This window comes from Jaculus jaculus, chromosome 11 (genome assembly GCF_020740685.1).
Source record: "Jaculus jaculus isolate mJacJac1 chromosome 11, mJacJac1.mat.Y.cur, whole genome shotgun sequence".
In the NCBI taxonomy this organism is placed as follows: domain Eukaryota; kingdom Metazoa; phylum Chordata; class Mammalia; order Rodentia; family Dipodidae; genus Jaculus; species Jaculus jaculus.
The window spans coordinates 34,546,775-34,566,605 of record NC_059112.1 but is presented as its reverse complement, the minus strand read 5'-3'; the positions used below and the strand labels follow the sequence as shown (position 1 = coordinate 34,566,605).

Here is a 19,831-nt window from a genome sequence, read left to right as displayed (position 1 = left end):
GTGTTTCATACTTCCTTACCACCCAGAACAGTGGTTCACATGGGGATAGTGGTCAACAGATACTTATTGAGTAAAGAAAATTCATGACCATATTTATATTATAATCATAGAATAATTATTTATTTGTCTTTAATATTCTTCCTGGCCTTAATTCTTTGTTAAATCAATACAGAGCAAATTTGTGATTTGCATATTAATAAAATTTTATATATTACAATCTGGCCAAAAGGCAGATCTGAGACATTTTCAATTTTTTCTTCCTGTTACAAGTAAAAATATTCCAAAATCCCCTCAAGATTTTTTAAATGGCATATATTTAAGATCTCTCATCAAAATGAGTATCTTTTTATATACTGTCTATTTTATGGTGTGTTTTAGTGTAAGAGAAGCATAATTACTTGACACATGCCAAGTATTGCATAATAGGAATAGCTGCCCCTAATTTCCACTCAAGGCCACAGGCACACTCCAGGAGAATTCCATTTAACTCAATTTAGCACACTTTGATATTTATATTAGTAAATACTATAAAATTCATTAGCATGAAATGTCACATATATAATAAAGCTTTTAGATCACAATGTGTAAATGTTTAGTTGAAATGTAAAAGCAAGAAAAAAATTTGAGCACATTTCCTTACAAGCTAATGGAATAAAGAGGCAATGGATTACATTTGGGATAAGTTGTTAAGGGCATAGAAATTAAGCATTTTTTTTTTACTATAATGTATAAACAGATAAATGGTAAAAAGAGACATGATCAGTTTTAAATTTCATTATATTTTATTACTTTAAGTTCTCTAAGTAAGAAAACAGTTTCATGCCTGCTATAAGAGGTGCTTTTCCTTCCTAAACTATATATGAACCATTTCTGTTGTAATCCTAACAGCAAAAGACTATCATAGTCTCTGGAATATATCAAGATTCTCCCAGTTTGGGAAGCTTTTATTTCCAAGTGAGAGTAGGAGTCTTCCTACTTTCACTGTGAATAAACCATGCCTCTGTTTCATCTTCCCTGTTCTTATTTCAAGCAATCATAATAAAATTGGTCCGTTTTGTTGGCCTCAGTTAATCACTTGGTACATAACTTCTCAAATTCATTTTCCTCAGTCTATTGAATTATTTTTTTTAATTTTTTTAATTTATTTATTTGAGAGAGACAGACACAGAGAGAAAGACAGATAGAGGGAGAGAGGGAGAATAGGTGCGCCAGGGCTTCCAGCCTCTGCAAACGAACTCCAGACGCGTGCACCCCCTTGTGCATCTGGCTAACGTGGGACCTGGGGAACCGAGCCTCGAACCGGGGTTCTTAGGCTTCACAGGCAAGCGCTTAACCACTAAGCCATCTCTCCAGCCCTATTGAATTATTTTTAATCAAAGAGTAATTTTGTAACAAATTTTCCCATATTTAGCCTAAATAAAAGTTAACCCAACTTTTAAAAATTAGCATTGTAGCAAATACATCTATAAATATTTTGTCTTTAAGTGTTTACTATTATATGATATCTTTCAACTTTATCAACATTTGATAATTTGTTGTGTATATATAATTTTATAGAAATAGCCATATAAATTGAAGTGTATAATCCATATACTTTGAAATGAATAATTATCAAGCAAACACATTATCTTAGTATTCTACAATATTAACTGTAACGTTAAAACAGAAACTTTGATAATAATCCCTGTGACAAAAATCCCTGTGATAAAAAACAGCATGATTTTTCTCCTTTAATCTTTAGATAATTTTAAGAATCCATACTATTATTATTATATCTTATGTGAAAACACTGAAGAAGAGATTCCTGAGGCTCATGAGGAAACTTTATTGAAGATAAAATAAGGAAAGGTTTTATATTTAATCTGATATTTTAGGGGAGAGTTAGATGGCCTAAATTTCCAGGCAAATCCAGTTCTCTATGTATGAGTGCAGAATGGCTCTGTTCCAATCCTTAAGTGATTTTGCACATTTTCTGGAAGTTATATATATATATATCTTCAAATTGCACTAAAAAGAAAAAGAACAATACAGAAAACATCTTTGAAACACAATACAACTGGACATAATAGCATTTCAAATAATATGCAAACAAAATTGACTGAAGAATAAAGATCACAGGACTATTTCATACAAAGCAAGACAAAACAAAAAACTACAATGTTAACACATAATTTAAATATATGATATGATTATATATGACGAGAAACTTGTCTATTATGTAAAAGTTTATTTTAAAATTAAAATCAAGGCTAGGATGGTGGCTAAGCAGTTAAAATAACTTGCTAATAATGCTTTGCAACATGAATTCAATAACCCCCCCCCTCCCCAGCAAACCACTTAAAGACAGATGCAAGTGTTGCAAGCATCTGTGATGTGTCTATGCCTGAGACAATTGGAGGCATGGAGAATAATCTGAAGCTGTTTGGTCATCTAGTTCACTATCAGTTTGCAGTGGCAAGACACACGTGTATCTCAATGAAGGCAGAAGAGGACAGACATGTCCTGATTGTTCCTTGTTCACAGGCACGTGTGTATGCATACACATACACAAACACACACTTGTCAATAAATAAATAAAATTTAAAATTGCTAATAAAATGAAAGGTTATATAAAGTATTTATTATGTGGGAAAAAGTTCATTCTTTCTTAATAAAACAATATCAATAAATTTTGTGGAAATATTTGAGAAATCTGTGGCAAAGTGACTTACTAAGCAATCATTATGTGAGATAAACTCATAATTAAACCCCATTTAACTTCACTTATTCCTTCAATATGAGATGGTTAAAATAGTGTTTTAATAGTTATAGGAATTACATGCTACCTAACATGAACATAGTCCCTATGTTTCTTCCTTTCTAACTGATCCCAGCATTAGGGAGGTGGAGGCAGCAGGAATTTTGAGTTTGTGGCCAGTCTGTCTGTACAGGGAATTGAAGATAACTTATGCAATATAAGTTAACATATATACTCACACACACGCACACACACATACATATATGTGTGTGTGCGTGTGTGTGAAGTTAGTCCCTTATTCAAGAAACCAAAGGTAAAGGATATAACTTAGTGGTAGAGTATATGTCCAGCATACAGAAGGCTCAGGGAGTCATCCCTAGCACCATTGATTAATAAATTGAACATAACACAAACAACCACTCTAGAAATAGTGAGAAAAGAAATGTAGCATCTATTTGACCACAAATATAAAGCAAATGCACTTTGAAAACATGGTTTCTTCATGCATAAAAAAATACCTGATCAATTGTCTGTTCATAAATATTTATGATAACACTTGTTCTGAATAATGTGAAGGAAACTCAAATATTTAGACAAAGGAAATGGAAACAAAGAGGACATACATTGTGTTATTATTAATATTAAGGTAGGTTTTATTATTAATATCAATGTATTATTAGTAAAGTGAAAAAAGCATGTAAAGTAAAATCTATTAGACCATAAATTAACTAATAATAGCACAATTGTCTGAACTTATAAATCTTCCTTTTCTTTTACATTAAAAAAAATTGAATTTACATTCTCTCTTCTGAATAAAATGTTCAGCGGCATTTAACTTGACTTTAAAATGGCACATAGTTGATTAGCCCATAGTATGGTATTCTCTAAGAAATATAAAAGAGTATTTTCTATTTCACAGAATCCAACCTTACTATTATTGGTATAAGGAACTTATTTATTATTTATCATGTATCAAGAAAGTCAATTGCACATCTTTTAGTTATCCTTTGACCTTCGTATTTTTGCATTCTTTTTCAGAACCAGAAGTTTTGGTTCTTATTGTATTTAACTTGTGAGAAATTTCCTGCTTTTTTCATAATATTGATTTTTAAAACTGTCTTGTTTCTTTCTTTCTGAGCATAATAGATTTTTGCTTTCATTATAGTTTTCCTTACTTTCTTTTTTTCTCTGTTAACAACAACAATAACAACATCTCTTCTTCACTTATACTTCTCATGTCTTAATATTTGAGTCATCTTTTAAATTATTCAAAATGAATATTATCATCAATATTTATGAGTATAAAAATAAATTCCATTGGTTATATTCTCAATCCTGGAATTATATATTCATAGAGTATTTTGGTAATTTTTTAATACTTTCAGTTATTCATTTGCAAGCAGAGAGAGGTAAAAGAAACATACAAAGAAATAAAGGGCATGCCAGGGCCTCCAGCAACTGCAAACAAACTCTAGATGCATTCACAACTTTGGGCATCCAACTTTTCATGGGTACTGGGGTATCAAACCCAGGTTGTAAAGTTTTGTAGACAAGCACCTTAACCTATGAGTCATCTCTCAAGCTCCCTTTTTATTAGTCAAGTATGTTTTACATTTCTGTCTTTAAAGTATGTATTAGCATGATGTTAGATGATGCAATGATATACTCATTTTTAAAGCATTTATGCATCAATTTCTCAGTCATGAAGACTGAGCAGAGGGGTGGATTCATAGAGCATGGGAGAATTTCCTTGAGACTTGAGCTTTAATTAATACACAATTTCTAGGATTATACACACTATTTTAAAGATTGTTTTACTGAGTGATATTTGTACCAAACAAGAAAGTTTTGGCTCACAACTGAACCACAGGGCCCTGGAAAGGGTGTGATTAAGACCAACCTTTATCTTCTCCTGTTGTCTCTCTCCCTCTTCTCTCTTTCTCTCTTATATAACATACTCACTTCTTCCTTCTTTTCCTTGGTGCTGTACTGTAACTCCCAGTACCAGGATGCGGTTAACATCCACAATGAGCTGTTGATCACAGAGACCTACAAAGTTTCTCAGAAGAAGACAGATTTCTGTCAGAGTACTTGATGACCCACCAAATGTTAGTGGTAAGACCCTACTTGCCAAAGACACCATATGCTGCTGCTACAGAGCATGGAGTCATCTGGCTGGAAACTGGAAGAGAGTCAGTCCCCAGACAGTTAGCTCATCTAGTGCCAGAAGGTGCTACAAGAGGGACTGAGGACATGGCATTCCACCTCTATATACCCTTATGACAAGAGGTCAAGGTGCCAGGTGTATCTCTTGTCCACCAATCAAGCCATAGAAGTAATTCTAGGTATTGAGTTTGCTTGCTAAGCAAGTAGTCTAGTGAACTCGGTGGAATAATTTACTGGCAAATTCTAAAGTTCAACCGAGTAACATACACAATCAATAAAAATTAGCACAAAGTATGCAATTGTGGTGATTAAAAGAAACAGATAGACATATAAGGCCAAAATCCCTAAGGGTGTGTGTTGTTCTACACCCTTACTCTAGTCAGCTGGGAGGTAGTGATTTCTGTTCTGAATTTGGTTCCAGGTCAACCTGGATCTGGATTAAACCCTGCCCCAAATAATGACAGAAGCAAAACACAAAGGTCCTATATATATGAAAGCACCAATGACAATAAAATTCAACTCCCAAGTACAGGTTATTTGAAAATGGTAAAGCCAACCAAGAATATATACCCCATAACCTGCCCTCCTGACAGACAAGTAAAGAGAGATTAGCTCTTGCATGACTCTGTACCTATTTATATATCTATATCTATATCTATATCTATATCTATATCTATATCTATATCTATATCTATCTATATCTATCTATCTATCTATCTATCTATCTATCTATCTATCTATATATATATATATATATAGTCTGTCAGCCTTGTTACCTTTTGGGGTGGCTTCAACAGAAGGAACAATGGGAAGAAATACATACAACATTTCAGATTTTTTTATTCAGAATATAGTCCAGGGAACTCTTCATGCCATACCATTTTGCAGTAGCCAACAAACTAGCAGGGTATGTGTAAATAGCTATGATGGTCATATCTCAAATGATAATTACAGAAATATCCATTTATTTTAAATTTTCCATTCTAGAATGTTATTATTTCTCTCATGCAAATTTTGTTTTTCAAAATAAGATAGTGCCAATTTTTATCATGTATCATTAAATTATCAATATGTCCTAGAATTCACATTTTTACAATAGCTTGGGTAGTCAAGCATTTAAATCAGTGGCATTATTTTAACCCAAAAGATTTCCTATAGTCAAATTTGCTAATTTCAGATTTATCAGAGACTATGACAGCCTAAGTGTTTTCTCCTTGTTTTTAAAAATATTTTATTTAAATAATTTTATTTTTGCTTAAATATATAACTATGAAAATTATTTGCATTTACAGTGTTTGACATTTCAATAGATATAAACACTGTGTGATGTTTGATTCCATCTACTCAACCATTTATAGTTTCTTTTTGTCAGTATTTCTTTTAATTAGCTTACCTGTTACACTTAATATGCACAAAGCAATTGGATTTTCTAACACTGCTCACTAATAATCTGAACCTATATGAATCTAAACTTCTTAAAGCACTGGTAAAAAATTCCATATTTTTTAATGAACATACACATAAGTGAAGTAATTAAAATAATAAAGAAAATGGTTTGTCAGATTATAGGTAGATAACTTTTACTGCTAGGAACCTGTGGGTCTGAAGTTTATACTCACTTAGGTTAAATTTAATTTTTAATGTACTAACAACACTGTATTAGAAAGTTGATTTTTATTTTATATAATGAAGGTGATAGGATATACATACAAACAATAAACCAGCCTTCGTGATAACAAAAGAGTCAATGTTATTAACTATATGGTAAAAGAATCATAACATTTTGAAGTATATTACTTGAAAGGGCATTGAAACAGTATTCAAGTTGCCTATTGAATGTAGCATATCAATGCAGTATACACCTTTGCTTTTGTCATGTCATATAGGGTTTGTGTCTCAGCAAAAAGTAAGAATGCCTTACACAAATGACAAATTCCCTTAGCAAGATTTAATTTATCTAGATTTGTTCTATTTTATTTCACCAAGGTAGTAAGGGACCTCCAAACTATTTTATGAGGACAATACTTGAACAATCTTTTATTAGTAAAATCTGAACAGGGAGAATTTAAACTCTGAAAACTTTTAAAATAACAAGCAATACTCTTTAATGCCAGATCATTACATCCTAGGGAAAACTGTTTGTGTGCACAGTTATGGACAGGAAGCCCCTGTTCCAACTAAGTCTTGGCTCAGTCAACTTATGCCACTTTCTCTGCAGCCACAATCTGCAACTCTGGTTTGATTTTTCATCTGCTCTTACTAAAATGTTGCCAAGAGTTCAAGAAACAGTGTGTGGGGTCTGCAGAGGATCTAAGTGTTGTTTTGGTATATAGAAATTTTTCTGCTTGTGTTTTAGAACACAACACTGATATCAAGGTTTAAATAGACAAGTTGTGTATTTATATTTGCTCTGGAAAAATTGTTTGTGTGAGTATGTGTGTGTGTGTGTGTTTATATGTGTGTGTGTGTGTGTGTGTGTGTGTGTGTGTTTATGTGTGTGTGTGTGTGTGTGTGTGTGTGTCTGTTTCCCAGTAATAATGATGATATTTTGGCCTTCATTAGTTAATTCTTTCTTATATCCATGTGTCTCATATTTTAAAATGTGAATTATGAAGATATGTGTTAATTATTTGGGTGCCTTAAGTTCCTTGATAGTTAGAAGAAATATTTTAAAGAGATCACCTTAATTAGACTTTTCTCATCTATAAATAACATCTGTAGTTCTATAGTAGTTAAGATGTTTTCCAGCTAGAAATATCCATATCAATCCAAGAAATGAGAACAATTCTCAGCAAGGAATGAAGAACAGTATATTCCATTAAAGGAAATCCATAGATAAGATATCTCCAGTCAATAAAGCATATATGTTTGGCATGAGAGCTTGTTAAGATATGAATAAGCAAGCACTATTCTTTTAAAAGTATAAAGGGAGACACTGACAGTAGGCCTACTTGTAATTCATTCTTTCTCATCTCTGTTCACCTTCAGCCATGGTGTGCTCCTGGTTAGCAATGTTTGTAGAAATTCTCAAGGAATGACTGGCTTCTTTGGGAAACATCAATGTCTATTAAATCTTCAAAGTAATTAATGTATACTTTTATTCCTTGTAAGTGATGATTTTTAAACAGATGAAATAATTCTAAATGATATACTTTAATAGAGTTTAATGTTCAGTGATATTTTTTCCCCCTCAATACAAGTCTGGCTCTAGCTTCATGTTCATTATTTTCCCACTCTCAACTCAACTCTTCCTATACCAAAAGCAATCATGACTGCCAGGGAAAAGCAACTTTTTTTTTTTTTTTCCAAAAAGAAGTGGCAGCACTCATGGGGAGGAGGATTCACACAGTTCAAAGACTTATTAAACTGACTTCTGGCACCCTTTAGTTGAAGAACTGTATTATTTCACAGATCATGGAGAAACAGACATAACTAGTTGGTCATCCATAAAATGTATATTTATGTAGGTATTTTGTATAGCACAGTATCTTTGAAGTCAGGTATTTGTTCATTATCATGAATTTGGCTATCAGAAAGTGCCTTATGGAATGTGCTCTTCTCACTAGTCCACTGTATGTATATATGTCCACTATATGTACAGTCCACTGTACAGTATGTCAGGGACTTCGTATTAGCAAACTAATGAGTACCAAGAATAACTTCAGGAAATTATGGTCTTAGATCCTGAGATATGTAGATCTGAGAAGCATCTTATGACTAAGTGAATGGAATCCTATATATTTCATCCAGCTAGACCACTGTGACAAGACACCCATTGTCAGAGAATATCTGACAACTGCATATAGGAACTGCTGGTAACTCAGCTTCTCAGTAAGATGGACTGTGGACAACATTCATCTATAATTTTGAGTTAATTTTCCCCAAAACATATTCTTTTACCTTAATAGTTTTTTTTTCTTCATACAATGGGCCTATCATGCCTGGAACAGTCGTAAAGAATTCAGGTAACTTTTTAAATAGTAATTGGATTGTTAAAATGGGGGAATTATTTTTACATGTACATGCATAAGTAGTACTTAAAAGATTTTATAAATTATTATAGTTGAAGTAATGTAGAGAATGCTCAGTAGTTAAGTGCATGTACTATACAAGCATGAGGGCATGAGGCAGCCTGATGTCACCCTAGTAACCTAAGCAACCACATAAACATCTGGATGTGATCACCTACGTGTGGCTCTATTCCTGTTGGGAGTACAGACCAGAGAATTACTTGGGCTTTCAAAAATATGGCAAGCTCTAGAATAAGTGAGAGATTTGATCTCAAGAAAAAACTGGCAGGTGAGTGATAGAAGAGGACACCCAATATTGTCCACTGACCTCGGCAGGCACGTGGAGAGAGGCCACGTCTGCACAAGGTGCATATACCACACACATCACACCACATACGTTATGCACATATAAACAAATATCATCAATATAAATCAATTTAAATAGCTTTAATATGCATTTTAAAGTTGCAGCAAATAATGAATTGATTGCTATGCTACATTCACAACACATATTATTTTTCATACATACTTGAAAGATAATGAGATACAAAATCTTAAGGATAACTAATACTACATATAACCAAATAGATTTTAATGCCTGAAAAAACTGAAGGTACATTAGGCAGCCTTTCCTGTCTGGGATGAATATGGGAGAAGACCAGTTAAAATGTAGTATTAGTTTGGCTCATGTTTTAGAGGTCAGAGTCAGTGATTTCTTATTCCTTCCTTTTATTACAAGTGTTGAGAACGATGTAGCACCTCTCTTCTCATAAGACAGACTTAGGTCAGGCATTAGAGCTTCAGACTCTAAATGGTCACTAGAACAACCACAAGTGAGTTAGTAGTGTGGCAACAGAAGATGATTGATAGAGGTGCATACAAGGAAGAAGAATACTAAGTTAAACAAGGGTTTGTCAGAAAAGAGAGTAAAAGTAAAGCAGAAAACAAAAGTAACACAAAAGAGTTTCAAAGTTATGAGAAGTCTTGAGAAGGTAGCAGCATAGTTTAGATTACAGCTGTGTATACTCTAGGGGATGTAAATTTATTGAATTTGCATGAATTAGATTGTTTTCTTTTCTTTCCTTTTTTTAAAATGCATGTGAGGGGCTTTAATAGGTTGATGAGTTAGACAAAAGAGTGACTACTTTGTTGGCCAGCTGGCATTCTCTGCTTAGTCAGCATAAAATCAAAGAATTTTGTTTGCTTGTTTGTTTGTTTTTTTTTTTGTTTTTTTTTTGTTTTCCTTTTGGAAGTCAAGGCTTTTTGGATTTCCATTTCCTGTTGTCTTAAAAACCTCTGTGTCTATCTGCTCTATCAGAGCAAAGAGCTTATTTGCTTTTCCAGTTTGGCCCTGATGAACAGATGTCTATAAGTCTGGGACTACCTGACTCCTAATCCTTTTCATTATCACTGTGGCCTGTAGTGAAGCAGAACTCCTCCATGCAGCGGACACAGTAGAGCAGAGCTGCCTGCCTCATGGCTGTTGTTCACCAAAGAGAGTTACAAGAGAGGGCCAAGATAAACCTATGAAAAGCAAGCCCCATGGACCCACTTGTTCAGTCCACCACACTCTCCAGGGCTCTACTCATCTCCAACTGTCTACTCAAACTGTGAATTCTTCAGTACATCAAACTATTGATAAAGGCAGAGCCATCATAACACATAATCTGATCTCTGGAAACTACACTCTCTCACACACACTAGTTGAAATGTGCTTACTCATTCAACAGGTCTTTAGTCTAGTCAGGTTAAAGTTAAACATTACAATCACAAGTGGCTAAATTATAATAAACACTCATGAGTTCATTAATAAATTATATACACTGTGTTAATGTTGAGGAGTTCAAATGATGTAGGTAAAATCACTCATCAAACAAGCCTAGGAATGTACCATTAGCTAGAAATATAAGAATAAAATGAATACTCCTAGTTCTTTTCCTCTACAAATTATAGTACAATAGTTAAAATAAATTACATACATATATTTGTCACTATATATATATATATATATATATATATACACACACACACATATATATATACACATACATATATATATGTATGTATATATATATTTTTTTCATATACATCATTACAATTGTACAAAATATAGTAAAAAATATAGGCTATAGCATTTAACAGATAACCTAATCTTAATGTGTGTTTTCAAATCGTGATTCTCTATTTGAAAGTAATGACAGTACATTTGTGGGAAAGCCTAAAGGAAGAGACTTTCAGAAAGTAAAACTGTGAAAATAAGATTTGAAAGACATTATTGTTCCTTAAGTTACTATATGAATTCTGCCATGCTATCCCTAGCTTATAGTGGCTCAAATGTGAGCTAGCATAGGAATTGTAAAGATGTGGTGTGATTCTCCAGGTGAGTTCTGCAGCAGCAGGACCAAAAGCCTGGGGAAGCTCATTTCCATAAATAGAAGGTTGTAGGATACTTCTGAATTGACAGACAAATATAAATGGTAATGGAAAAGGTAAAATTTTATTTGTTGGGGAAACATGCTGAACTTATTCAATAAAGAATAGTAAAGTTGAGATCGTTTTTGAAAAAAAATGACAACATGTCATAAAACAATCCAAGCATCACACTTGATGTATTACATTCCAAGGGCTATTCCAAGCATGTATACATTCTTAGACCTATCCTTTTTGGTAAGAATTATTTCCATTTTTGACGATGAGAAAATGGGCTGAGAGAAAATGTTTAGCCTTTTATTGACTTGCTATGTCATGTATAAAATTAGTCACCAATGTAAAAGAACCCTTTATCCTCTATTATGATATATAAAGCCAAAACTACAGATCAAAATTATAAAGCATGGATTATAAATTATTGAAATGTATTCTTTAATGTTTCTTTATTAAGACCTAAAATAGAGTTGTGAGCAAGGAAATGGCTAAGAAATCTCACACTCACAAAAACATAAGGTGTTCAGTTATTCTTTTTATTCAGAAATTGAAGCTGATATGAAAAAATGAAAAGCAAGGTCTGACAACAAAGAATAGCTCAGAAATAAATAGTACAATGTGTGATAGCTATAATAACAGAATTATAAAAATGATACTGAAGTGTTTCTTGGGAGGATAGAGTGCAATTTTTGAAATGAAGAAAACAGCAAAGTTGTCACTTACTGTGGACTAACAATGGGTTGACCCCTCTGTATGAATACAAAGAAGGAAATCAATAATCAAAATAAAACTCATTATTCTGAGGTCTTCAGCTATCATTATGGACATCTTTAGCATTAAGTAAACATTGTTTGATATTAATAGCACTGTGGTATGGCTCAGTTTATTTTACTGCAGTTTTATGAAAGTCATAGGCCCTTCCATGCTATTCATGGAGGAACAAAAGATGGACAAGGCGTTGTACAGCTGGGGAAATGATTACACTTTTATGTCACTAGGGTCCTGAATACTGGGTATGATTCAAAATGAGAAACTAATTCTGTCTTTACATTGGTGTTTCCTCACAGTTTATTCACATGTTAGTGTATAACATGGAAAAATATTGTAGATTTTCAGGAAACACTGAAATATAAAGATTATATAGGATGATAAATCTTAAGATGCAAAAATTCTTTATGGAAGAAAACTTTGCTTTCTTAATGATATGCGAAATAAACAAAACAAATGAAAATAGTACAGAATCCTTTGTAGGTAGGTCAGATAGATAACTAGACAGATGATAGATAGATAGATGATAGATGAATAGATGATACATACATAGATAGACAGATGATAGATAGATAGATAGATAGATAGATAGATAGATAGATAGATAGATAGATAGATAGATAGATGACAGATAGATAGATGACAGATAGATAGATGGATGGATGGACTCTGCTTGGAAACAACAAATTCCACTGGATTACATTTCCCTAGCTATAGCTAGTTAACATTTCTCCTGACACTTGTGAGTTAAAATCAGTTGTTATTCTCCATCCACACAAAGAAAATAACAGTGAAGGAAAAATATCCAAATTATGTGTTAACTGGGCCCATAGGGAAGAATATCTATGAATTTCACAACTCTAAGTGAAGGAAGTTCTGTTTATTATCTTACATAGCAACTGTCAGAACCCTGTGATGTGGAACACTTTAGATTATTGCTGACATTTGGAAAAAAATGGAATGTGAATGAATTTCAACTAGTTAAGCAACATATCAAGTTGAAATTGCTGAGCAGCAGTCACTTATTGATAAAATAATTTAGCTATTGCAGAACATTTTTTTGTATCTAAGCTCATGGTAGTTGGGCCTTGAAAAAATTAGAATATCCAGGATGGCAATGGCATTGAACTAATAAATAGATTATATTGTCATAAGCTCTAAACATGAGAAAATATCCATTTCAATGTATGAACTCTCTGATTGGACTAACATAATATGTCTTTTTGGATTATCCGTATTCTTTTTCTCTCTTAATTGTTTCAAAAATGAGAATTTTTTTTCTTATTTATATAAGGAAAAATATTTGAAAAAACACCTTTGAGAGAGATACTAATTATGTTTAGGAATATAATTATTACAAAATTATATATAAAATAATATAATTATTTTGATGCCTGCAAAGTCAGAATATAACCATTCCTAATAACTAAGCAAGTACTTGCTTATATCATTGTTGCTAAGGGAAGTCATTCACCTGGCATTCCTTTGGTAAGGTCCAGCCATTTGTAATTCTTCCTATGAGAATTCCCTATTCAGTTCTCTGCCCTACTTTTAGAGTGGCTTGTTTGATTTTCAATTGTTTAGTTTTGGGGGTTCTTTGTAGATTCTAGATATTAGGCTTCTGTCAGTGGTATAGCTGGCAAAGATCTTCTACCATTCAGTGGGTAATGTATTGGCTCTGCTTATGGTATGTTTGTCTATGCAAAAGCCTTTTAGCTTCATGAGATCACATTCGTTGAGTGCTTTAATTTCTTGGGCCACTAGGGTTTTGTTCAGGAAGTCTTTTCCTAGTCCTATATCATGGAGCCTGCCTCCTATTTTTTCTTCTAGTATTTGAAGAGTTTAAGGTCTTATACTGAGGGCTTTAATCCATTTGAACTTGCTTTTTGTGTATGGAGAAAAGAGCGAGTTTAATTTCATTTTTCTACATACGGTCATCCAATTGGTCCAACACCATTTGTTGAAGATGCTGCCTTCATCCCAGTATACATTATTGTCACCTGCATTTAGTTTTGAATCTGGATGAGACTCTCTTTTGAGATACTCAAAAAAATTTCTCCAATAATTTTGTTGAATATGGTCTCTCTTCCTTTGGCCTAAATATACTCTCCTTCTGGTATACCTGTGATCCAGATGTTTCATCATTTTAGTGTATCCTACAGTTCCCTCTTATTCTGTTCACTTGATTGTTTGAACTTAGCAGTTTTTGGCCTCCTGAATAATTTCTTCTATCTTGTCTTCCAGGTCATATTTTCTGTCTTCCAGGTGAGTAACTCTGTTGATGAGAGGTACTAGAGAAGATTTTGTAATTTCTATTCAAATTTTGTTTTCTGTTGTGTTATTTTGCATCATGCCCATCTCTTTTTTGAGCTACAATCTCAATTCATGTTCTGATTTTCTTCATGCTTACTGGAATTCGTTCTCATGTTTGGTCATGTCTGCATTAAGACTGATCAACCTGTGTTGAAATATTTGATTTTTGGACTCTTCTTCAATTCATTCACATCTCTTCAGAGGGTTCTAACATTATCTTCAATCATCACTAAGCCTACTGTCAAAAGCTGAATGATTCAAGAGATGATTCTGTTCAGTTTCATTGGTAAGATTGTTGGTTTTTGATGGTTTGCTTCCAGTTGATCAAATTCTTTTGTTGATTCTTTTAATCAGGAACTTATTCATTTTATGTTTTAATTTTGGGAATGGAGTTCTGTAGATTTCTCTATGATTCCACTGGAGGCTTCCATTGTAAGATTAGACATCCTTTGTGGAATTCTCTCAGCTTTCTTTTGTTGGATTTTTTTGTTTGGTTGTCTACCCACTTTAGGAAAACTCTTTATTTTATTGAGGAGTAAAGAAGTTTTTGTTCTTTGGCCCATGCACCTTCTGACTCAGGTGAACAGGGAGGCTGGCACCCAGTGGCCAGTCAGGATGCCAGAGTTAAAGGCCTGATTCCACAGCTCACACAGGGACTCAACCTCCCCAAGCAAGGCACAATGGGACCTACCAGGACCAGGGAATTGGGAGGAGCCAGGAAATAGGGATATGGGCTACTCACTCTGCACTGCTGCACCTGCCCACACACAGACCTGTGCAGGGAACCCAGAACAAGGAGCTGAGAGGAGCCTGGAAACAAAGGTCTGGCCTGATCACTCTACACTTCCTCTCCCACCTGCATGCACACCATCCCACCATCTGCCCAGAAACCCAGACCAGGGAGATGGGAGGAGTTAAGAGACAAGTGTCTGGCCTACTCACTGCACTCTGCCTCACCTGTCTGTACACAGAAAGGAGCAGGGTCTTTGTGGTTTTTGACTTAAGAGTGTTTCCATAAATGTTGCACTGACATTTGGAAAGTGCCTAGAATCATTGGTTGAGTTTAATCGAAAACCTAAAAGAGAAGAATCTAAATCTTTCACTGCATATTCCTTCAAAATTTTTAATAAGTTATACATATTTTGAACATTTGATATTTGCCATCAAATATTATGAGTGTTGAAATCTCATGAGGATTTACTACATAATCTATTACTTATAAGTCACAATTTATCTTAATGAAACTTTGTCTTAATAACTTTCAATTTTGAGTTGTACATTATAGGCATTAATGCAGTAAAGGGCCATTACGCAAAATCTCATAAAATTTACTTGCAACACTCATTTTTTTTGTGTGCTTACATACAAATAAACTCTTTATGTTATATAAAAGTAGTACTGACCAAAGTAGAAAAAAAGACCCTTTAAAATAAGAAAGCGACTCATTTTGGTAAAGGGCCTTTCAAGTTGTACTGCATAAAATGGTGTATTGCCAGATCATGTGTTCAAAAACACCCTCAGTAGTCTTAGGCTATAAGTTTTTAAATGGACTGGATATGTACATGTCATTTATTGCATGCCTAGAGCTTTCCACAAACAATCACACATATTCAGAATTTTAAAAATGCTAAGCCATACTGCCTTTAGCTGTGTTTGTTTATATTTTGACATTATAGTGAGCAATTGCTATTATTTTCATTATTTTGTGATGAAAACACCATCACAAATATAAAGTATTTGACCGCAAGTTGAAAATCTGGAATTTGAATTTAGAAAATTGACATGATGACCTATCCACCAAACCAGTAGTTAGTTTCTCATTTGTATAAATTTGATGATCTCATGTTCATTTTGAAGAAATCTATTGATTTTGGCTGTTGTCATTCATTTATTTTTATAGCTTTCATGCACTAAGTCCACACATATCATGTGCTTGGTGTAATATCTTCTGTGTTTCTTTACATACAGCCACTAGCCACTATCACGGAAAACATATAGAACATTTTCTAAAGCTAAAAAAGGCTCTGTTGTCATTGTAGCAGCTAATAATGACCACTCTTTTTATTTTGATCACACAATTAGTGTTCTTATTTTGAGTTTTGCATAAATTATACTGTAGAGAATGCTCAGTTGTTTCATGTGTGAGAAATTCACCAATTTTCTGTATCATCATTTTGTGCACTATCATTCTCTGAAAGTAAGTGAGGCCTTTGACTTTTTATTATTTAATTTATTTTGGAAGTTAATTTCCACATACTTCATTTTTAATGCAAGCTTATGTCTATCATGGAATTAGGCATAGTTAGGTAGAGTTTCTGCCACTAGGCTCATCCTATACATCATTATCATCTTGCTTTAGTGAGCCACATTTATTATAATTGATGAACCATTATTAATAATTATTGTTAACTAATGTCATCTTTGAAGTATGGTTTATTGTATAGTAATGTAAATGTTGATCCTCCAGAATTCACATATCCAACACTACAGTATCATGTAGGCTGTTTTCACTGCCTAAAATATCTCCATTATTTTGAACCCCAGCCCACTCTTTCAGAATCATTTGGAACTACTGATCTTCTTACTCTCTACCTTCATCCTGTCCACAGTTGTATCATTAGAATACTCATTTGCAGCCTTCCATAGTTTCTCCCTTGCCTTAGCAATAAGCATTAAATATTCTCTATGTATTTTCATAAGATTCTTTTTATCACTGAAGACTATTCTTTTCCATTAAAGAACTAGCTATCTAACCATTTACCTACTAAAAGAGAGCTTGTTTGTTGGGTTGAAGAATGATAAGTAAAATTGCTATAAACATTTGTGGGCAATTTTTGTTGTTCCGAATTTATGTGACTTTAGGATGCTATCTAGAAACACAATACAATACATGGTAAGAATACTTTTAGCTTTGTAGTGAGTGACTAAACTGTCTTTCCAATGTGCATGCAATATTTGGCATTCTCATTAGCAAGGTATGTGTTCCATTCTGAATTGCTATCAGTGAACTGACTTGTAAGTATTATAATAGGTAGGACCTTATTATGTAGCCTATTGTACATGGCATAGCCCAATCTGGCCAATAAGTATACAGCAATCCTCCTGCTCCTGCTGGGACTATAGGAATTCATGGCCACCACAGACTTCTCATCTTTGTTTAAATTTGCTTTTACCTAATGCTGCATTATACATAGTATTTTACTATACGATTATTTCTTCTAACTTTATATCTTTTCTACTCGGTGTCTATTAAATTAGCTAGTGGTTTTAATTGGGTTATTTGCTTATATGAGTGCAACCAGCCTTGTACTAAGAAGAAGGTCAGAATTCTATGGCTTAGAAGGTGATAAACCTTAGAGGGATTCTTCTACTGTTCATTGTCTAAAAGGTATAGTTGTGCCCATCAAAAAGTCTTCTATTGGCCGCAGTGAGTTCCGCTGGGTGAAGGGGTCGGGCGCAAAGCATAGGGAGTGGGCACTTGGAGGACGGAGGAGGCTTTTCTGCTGGGTGGGGGTCCGTTTGCGAGGACAGCCGTTGGGTGCGAGGGGTGGTGGGAGAGAAGGGAGGCGGCCCGGGGAGACTGATGCCTTGAGATGGGAGCTCGGGTTTCATGGAGACGAGTCTCTATCTTCTCCGTGTGTGCTTTCCCAAATCACTTATGTGGACGGATTTATAGCAACATCACCAGCTGCTCAACTGTCATCCACAGAACTGACAGAAATGCGGAATGTCTCTTTAATAAAGAGAAAAACAGACAGTTATCATTAACACCCCAAACAGAAAAGATTGAAGTTAAGCATGTTGGGAAAACTGACCCTGGCACTGTCTTTGTGATGAATAAAAACATATCAACTCCTTACAGTTGTGTTGTGCATTTAGATCATCAATCAATTTTAAATTCCTAGATTTGAGTGAGTGGTACTGCAAGAAATCCATTTTGGCTCTTGTGGATGGACAGCCTTGGGACATGTATAAGCCCTTGACCAAGTCCTGTGAAATTAAATTTCTTACCTTCAAAGACCATGATCCAAGAGAAGTGAATAAGGCGTATTGGAGTTCTTGTGCCAGGATGATGGGCTATGTGACAGAAAGGACATTCAAAGATGAGTCAGTTTGGTCAGAGCCCCAGAAGTTCCTGTAATTGCTGGAGCCTTCTGCTATGATGTAGTTTTGGATAAGAAACTGAATGAATGGATGCCAACAAAAGATAACTTACGTTTCTTCACAAAAGATGCTCATACCTTAATTTATAAAGATCTGCCATTTGAAACTCTAGAAGTTGAAGCAAAAGTGGCATTAGAAATAGTTCAAAACAACAAGTATAAAACAGACTTCATAGAAGAGAAGTCATCTCAGAACCCTGAGAGAATAGTCAGGCTACACAGGATTGGTTACTTCATTGATGTAAGTGAAGGCCCTGTCATTCCAAGGACAAGCATTTGTTTCCAGTACGAAGTTAAAGTAGTCCACAGCTTTCAATCTGAGCAACCAAATCTTCTCAGACGATTTCAGGGGTTGTCTTTACCCACCCACTTACGAGCACATTATACAATATGGAATAAACTAGTGGAAGATCTCAGAAAATGGTAACTGAAGATCAAACTAAATCCACAGAGGAAACTGGATCTACATAAAGACTTTCTAACATTTAAATGTGTACAATAAAGTAATAAAAGTTTTATATGAAAAAAAGGCTTCTAAACAAATTGTCATTCACACTACTGATTTTGGAAAAGTCTAAAAAATATTTAAATATTTGGATTTGTTCCCCAGTAGGTAAAATTTAAACAAAATTTGTAATATTTTCCAATAACGTTCATGAATTGCATCTGTTAAATTATCTTCATGTATTCAGGTATTAGAAAATAATCCAGGTAAATGAGTATATGTCATCAAAACTTATATTTATGCAGTTATAAATACTAAAATATGAAATATATCAAAAGCAGATTTTTGTCATTTTAAAAAATATTTCCCCTGGTTCTGGTTCCCTGCATCAGATGGGGGGGGAGGCACAGCAAGCATGGAGTGAGTAGGTAGACCCCTGTTTTGCTGTTCCTCCAAACACCCTGGTCTGGCTTCCCTTCCCAGGAGGGTGCTTAGGTGGATGCAGAGTGAATAGGCCAGGCACCTGTTTCCTGCTCCTCCCAGTTCCCCTGGTCCAGGTTTCCTGCCCCAGACTGTGTGCAGACAGGCATGGTGGTATGGAGTTAGTCAGCCAGATCCCTGTTTCCTAGATCCTTCCAGTTCCCTGGTCCTGGTAAGTCCCATTGTGCCTTGCTTGGGGAGGCCTGGTCCTGTGTGGGCTGTGGAGTTAGGTGTTGGTATTCTGACTGGCAACTGGGTATCAACATCCTTGTTCACCTGAGTCAGAAGGTACATGGACAAGAGGATAAAAACTTGCTTCTTAACC

At 34.3% G+C, this 19,831-nt stretch overlaps 1 pseudogene; it reads left to right on the top strand.

Moving 5' to 3' along the window:
* The window catches only part of LOC101609275, a 66,084-nt pseudogene extending 47,032 nt beyond the window's left edge, over positions 1 to 19,052 (top strand).
* The last annotated feature ends 779 nt before the right edge of the window (positions 19,053 to 19,831 follow it).